Source organism: Asterias amurensis, chromosome 22, assembly GCF_032118995.1.
Source record: "Asterias amurensis chromosome 22, ASM3211899v1".
Lineage (NCBI taxonomy): Eukaryota > Metazoa > Echinodermata > Asteroidea > Forcipulatida > Asteriidae > Asterias > Asterias amurensis.
Window position 1 is genome coordinate 5,819,250 of NC_092669.1, and position 7,091 is coordinate 5,826,340.

Genomic DNA, 7,091 nt, shown 5'->3' on the forward strand with positions numbered 1-7,091 from the left:
GTAATAAGTTTGAACATTAATAAGTTGAATTTTTTTTAAAGTGATTGAATCAAATTAAGATGATTGAATCACACATGAATTTGGTGCTTTTGTTTTGTGGTTATAAACATGAGTTATGGCTCCCCGAGTAAGCTCACAAGAAAATGCTCGGTACTTTACAATTTACTTTACAAGTTTCTTTGTTAGATGCGTGTCCGTGACCTTCAATTTATAAAAATTACAACTGTAATTTCTTGCATTTGCCCCCCCCCAAAAAAAATAATAATAATAATAAAAGTAATAATGATGTTAACAATTAATAATAACAAATAATCAAGTCCTACCCCGCCCCGCCCCCCCCCCCCCCCCATTTACTCAGCCCTTCTTACTAAACCAAAGTTGCAGAATAACACTTTTAATATAAATTATACTCGCACCGTTTTTCTTGAAAAATTGCTAACACGTTGGTGCAGGTTGTCGGAACATAGGGGTGTCGGAACATAGGGGTGTTTTGGTTGTCGGAATAAATGGGTGTCGGAACATAGGGGTGTCGGAATATAGGGGTGTCGGAACATAGGTGTGTCGGATTATAAGTTCAGTTGTCGGAACATAGGGGTGTCGGAACATAGGGGTGTCGGAACATAGGGGTGTCGGAACATAGGGATGTCGGAACATAGGGATGTCGGAATATAGAGCAGTCACCATTGGGCGCACCTAGCACATTTTTATTTCATAGCCTTGGTTAAGCAAGGTTTTTTGCCTAAAGCGGTAATCAAACAAAAAGGGTCCTTAAAGCCTCTATTTTGCTTGAACACCCCATTCACACAGCGCATAGTGCAACGATCATTGCAAACGTTATTGTGCCGGCGCAGCGGTGTGTATTGTACGTGTTTGAATGGTAGGTGTAGCGACCAAAATGAGTGTCTAAAATGCTGCAGAAATGTTCGTACAATGTATTATCTTCTTGTTTACTTTCAAGTTAGTGTGTAAAACCTTTCGAGGGGCACTTTAAACCATTAAACAATAATACATAATAATACATAATAACAGACACAGAAGGTAATGACTTGTTTTTATCGCCACTCCGCATTTATTTCGCCCGCCATTTTGTCATCACCTTCCTTCTTTTTGCTGAAGCAAACATCTAAAATGTTGCTTGCGCAGTTTGTTTACGTGTTGAAGATAGCAACCGCTCGTGTTGCTACGTTAAAATGTCCTTACCGTTAAGCAGCCCTATGCAAATCCTTCACAACATAATTGCAATACGTTGTTTAGTGTGGCGGTGTGTATTTCACGTGTGTTTGTATGGTAGGTGTAGCGAAGTAAGCGAGTCTCTGAAATGCTTCAGAAATGTTGTACAATGTATTATCTTCTTATTTACTCTCAAGTTAGTATGTAAACCTTTCAAGGGGCGCGCCCAGGCGCTTTGAACCATTACAAATAGTACTTGTAAAAGGCGATGATTTTTTTTTTCCGCCACTCTGCATTTGTATCGCCCGCCATTTTGTCAGTAGGGGGCCTACCTTCTTCTTTTTTGCTTAAGCAAACGATCTAAAATCTTGTGCGCGCTGTTTGTTTACGTGCTTAACCTCGTGAAATATATGTACATTCCTCCATGGTTTAAGCAATTAATTTTGCAACGTTAAGCCAAAAAAATTGCTAACCTTTAAGCAGCGCTATGAAATTTGGCCCTGGTCTTTGACAATTACCAGGTGTCTGGGGTGGGTTTCACAAAGAGTTAGGACTAGTCTTCTCTCGAGTTAGGACCAGTTACTCGTCCTAACTTAGGATTATCCATGCAATTTGTATGTCTCCTACTAGGACGAGTCCTAAGTTAGGACTGGTCCTAACTCTTTGTGAAATCGACCCCTATGCCTAACTGTGCGAGAGTTTTTAATGCAATCGTGGAGGTCAGGATTCCCACAGCCTCATCACACGCACAGCACCACATCACCTTCATGACAAAGGACGCACTGACCTGGTTTAAAATTTGGTTCAGTGACAATTGTTCCCAGACTATTTTCAGTTGAATGAACTTGTTGGCCGAATTGGTTGAGCATAACACTGGTCTCCGCATTGGTCTTTGTTACCCGTAGGAGCACTGCATGATTTTTACCGCTTTACTTAAATATGGCTTTATTTGCTTAAAGGCAGTGGAAACTATTACTCAAAATAATTATTAGTATAAAACATCACTTGGTAACGAGTAATGGGGAAAGGTTGGTAGTAAAAACATTGTGAGAAACGGCTCCCTCTTAAGTAACGTAGTGTTCAAGAAAGAAGTAATTTTCCACGAATTTGATTTCGAGACCTCAGATTTAGAATTTGAGGTCTCGAAATCAAACATCTGAAAGCACACAACTTTGTGTGACCAAGGTGCGACAAGGGTGTTTTTCTTTCATTAATATCTCGCAATAATATTAATATTGAGCTCAAATTTTCACAGGTTTGTTATTTTATGCATATGTTGAGATACACAAACTGTGGAGACTAGTCTTTGACAATTACCAACAGTGTCCACTGCCTTTAATTCCCACAACACCGAACTCGTTCCCATACGTTCTGATAAATCCAATCGAAGGGGCTGCTAAACTGTATGTACACGGAGTGTGCGTTGTTGCAACCTTGTACGGTCTGTGTCTACGAAATGGACGGCCGCTCGTACAGGTTGGATCGGAATGGTGCTCCGGAACTTTTGAGCCTGCTCAACTTCTTCGAGCAACCACGTCCTGCAATTAGACGGAGTGGCAACGTACATTTAAAAACGAGGACGTACTGTACTGCGAAATGAACTGCCGTACTTGGATCATACTGGACGTCCTAAACATGGCACAGTTGATCGTCATTTAGATGTTTGTGTGCACAGGCCAGAACTCATTACCAGTATGTAAATGACCTTAGGGTGACATGAAGACATTTTTCGGCCAAAGTTCCAGCCATAATAAAACCCGTATCATAATTATGTTTTAGGACTGGCTCTGACGTTTTGAGACATGGCTTGATGCGGCCCAGCCTTTACAAAAAGAAAGAACACAATCCAGCTTCCATATATTGGTATATGTGTGCAGTGTTTCTGGTGAGGTTCTTTGCCTTTTAGCATGGATAAGACTGGAGAACAAGACGGTGGTTGGCCTGGAAGGATAGCAGTCGTATCGGTCTGGACCAAGGGTTTCATTTGGGTTGCTATTTTGAAAGGACTTGGAATACTTCTGCCTACATTTCAAGAGGAGTTTCTGGTACAAACTTGGATTCTTGGATGGATGAGCTCCTTGCTTCTGGCTACGATTGGACTCATTGGTAATGAATTTGTGTTGTTTTATTTTATCCTTCAGAGGCCTGCGCTAAACGTCGCACTTTTGCTGTGTCGAACTCAAATAGTTTTAATTTTTTTAGTGCAATCTTTTGAGTTCGACACTGCCGTGTAGCACAGCAAGCTCTGCCGTGCTACACGGCAGAGCTTGCTGTGCTACACGATAGTTGCACGACGTGTTGACAAGCCGTGTCGAATTGATTTAAATTCTAAATTGGGCGACGCTATTTTAGAAATCTTTTGAAACACGTTTTATGTGCAATATCTAATCAGTGAAGTGTATTCGGGATTGGATGGGATACTAATTCTTTAACGAACATTTTGTGAGAATTAAGTTGAATATCTTGTTCGAAACTCTTAAAAAACGATGATGAACGCCAGTCACCAGGCAATGGTAACAATAAAGCCAGTACTTGAGGTGACAAAACAATATTTATAAATGTGTCAATATTTCAGTGTCACAGCTCTAAATGCCACCTTGTCACTGCGCTAAACGTCGCTCTTTTGCAGGGTCGAACTCAAAATGATTTTGGCACTACAAAATTGAATAGACATTGAACCCGTATAATGCTGAGCATCTACACCGCCCATTGTGTCATCTGTGTATGCGGCTTTTCGCACTTGGTGTATACCCCAACATATGCATAAAATAACAAACCTGTGAACATTTTAGCTCGATTGGTCGTCGGAGTTGCGAGATAACTATGAAAAAAAAGAAAAAACATTATCACACGATGTTGTGTACTTTTAGATGCTTGATTTTCGAGACCTCAAATTCTAAACTTGAGGCCTCGAAACCAAATTCGTGGAAAATTACTTCTTTCTCAAAAGTTACGTCACTCAGAGGGAGCCGTTTCTCACACTGTTTTATGTTATATAACACCCAAGCAGATCCTTGCCATTTAATTGGAGGATTGTCCGTCACGTGATTGCAAATAAAAGTACCATTGCACGCTGAGTCACTCATCGTGCTTTTTCGTTCCATCCGAAAAGTACCATTGCACGCTGGCAGCGTTTTTCATTCGTGCAATGGTGCGAACGCAAAAACGTTGGTCAAATCATTTGTTGGGCAAAGTAACTTCAACAATTATTGGTCGATAGTTGCCCAAAAAAACAAATAATTGGTCTTGTTGGGCAAACATTTTGTTTGCCCATTCTTTGTTTAAAAAGCGGAACAAAAGTTGGGCAAGTGTTGGGAAAATATTTCGTAATCTGAATTCATCAAAACTGTTGGTTACACTTTTGCTTATTTATTGGGCAACTTTTTGGTAATTTTAATTAATCTCGATTGTTGGTTAAAATTATGCACATTAGTTGGTCAAAATCGTCCGATCATGCACACTACGATTAAAGAGTTGCCAAAAAGTTGGGCATTAAACAGTAGAACAAAGATATTTTCCAACATGGCGAGTGGAGGAGTGGCTGTGACGAGCGGGGTTGTCCAGTGGATATAGATCCAATTTGAAGGTGAGTTTTTAACTAAATATGAAGTTGTGTTTTCTATTCAGTCGTACATATAGTCGTGACAATTGCAGAGCGAGCAACACATTGACACTACTGTGATAGTTTCAGTTTTATCATGCCATTATGTGCAACGCCGGTTGTGGAATGTATGCGTGGTTGTTGCGTTGCTTTGTGTATGAAATACTACCAATTGAGCTCAAATTTTCGCAGGTTTGTTATTGTATGCATAAGTTGAGATACACCAAGTGATACGACTGGTCTTTGACAATTACCAATAGTGTACAGCGTATGTAAGGCAAGTATGTAGACATTGTGTTGTGTGTTTAAAAAGTAACCAAGACCCTTCTTCACAGTCATTTAAATTATTATGTGCATTAATCGTATTCAGCTCGTGGCAATCCTTAACTATATTATAAGCAACTCAGTGAAAATGACAGTTTTATTTCCTACACCACATTTATTTTGTAAAATGTAAGAAAATATAGTTTCCCATAATTTTATAAGTCAGCTCTTACAGCAAGCAATTAAAACAAATTACACCAAAACATGTCGAACAAAAAAAATATCTGCACTACTTACATGAGATTAAACATTGGTTAACAAACTCCAACATACAATAATCATTAAAAAGAATCCACCCCCCCCCCCCCAGAAAAAAAATATATATCCTACGGGGCAGAAACATGGACAACAACTAAGATATTGGAAAAGAAACTGAGAGTCACAGAAAAAGCAATGGAGAGGATCATGGTTGGAATTACAAGAAAGGACAGGGTCAGAAATGAGGACTTATGAAAGAAAACATGCCAGGGACATCATACAGGAAATAAAAATAAAAAATGGAGGTGGGCAGGCCACTTTGCAAGACGCCATGACAAAAAAAGGACACATTGCATTACGGAATGGACGTTGGATGGACGACATCATAGAATTCGGGAGAAGACACACAAACATGAATGAACCAGCAACACTAATTAAAATGTATAATACAAACAATATGTGTTCTACCAAACAATTTCCAAATCTAGGTGACAGGATATTTACATGCTTAGCTATTGTCTAACATTATTGGGGTGCTGTATTCTTTCTCTATTTAAGTATATCAAAAAAATTGCTTTTATTACATTATATTTACATACATTTATCATTCCTTTGATGTTCATATCCATCTATTTTATTTATAGTACATTACTTTTAAACACACTGTGACATGAAAGTATGTCAATCCTAACATAAGATGGGAGCATATTATCCTACCATCTCAAGTTTGGATTGACAGGCTTTCAAGTCACTGTGTCCTAGGACACTTTTGTTAATCCTGTACTCAATCTACCCTCATCTCTCATCTATTCCCCACATGTTGCGTGTTGTATCCGAACCTTGCTGTCAGTCATCTTCATTCAAGACCCTGGCCCAGTTTAATAGAGCTGCTAAGCACAAAAATTTGCTTAGCATGAAATTTCTTCCTTGATAAAAACAGGATAACCAACCAATAATGTGTTGCATATTGCTTATTACTGGTATTCAGCTGTTGTATGCTTATCCTGAAAATCACATGAAAATTTGGTTGGTAATCCGGTTTTTATCAAGGAAGAAATTTCATGCTTAACCATTTTTTTCTGCTTAGCAGCTCTATGAGATTTAGGCCCTGTACTGTATTAGTTGATTAGTCTGTGCGACTAAATGTGTGACTACATGTAGTTCTTTACAACATGGTGTTTTTTTGTTCTGTAGCTAAACCTTTGTTTTGCAAATTGTGTTACTGCACTTTGGACAATGGTCGAATAAATAAATAATAATACAAATAATAATAATTTCCAAAGCTCAGCTCTAAGGGCGTGACAATCCCGACCCCCGACTATCCCGACGATCAAAAAGGCCAAAGTTTCATACAAACCATCCAATACAAATATATAAATTAAATATTTACTCTCTTTTTTTCTTTCTTCTTTACATCGAAGGTACTTTTTAACATACCCAACAATTATCTGGAATATCTGTTGAGTCAGTAATTGATATGAGTTATGTAAACTCCGACCGGCATGGCAACACCTAGACTTTGTACAACGCGCACAAGTTAAAGGAACACGTTGCCTTGGATCGCTCGAGTTGGTCTTTGAAAAGCGTTTGTAACCGTTTATTATAAAATGCACATGGTTAAAAAGATGTTTTAAAAGTAGAATACAATGATCAACACAAATATGCCTCGAAATTGCGTGGTTTTCCTTTTACTTTGCGAACTAACACGGTCGGCCATTTATGGGAGTCAAAAATTTGACTCCCATAAATGGCGACCGTGTTAGTCGACGAGGTAAAAAGAAAACCACGCAATTTCGAG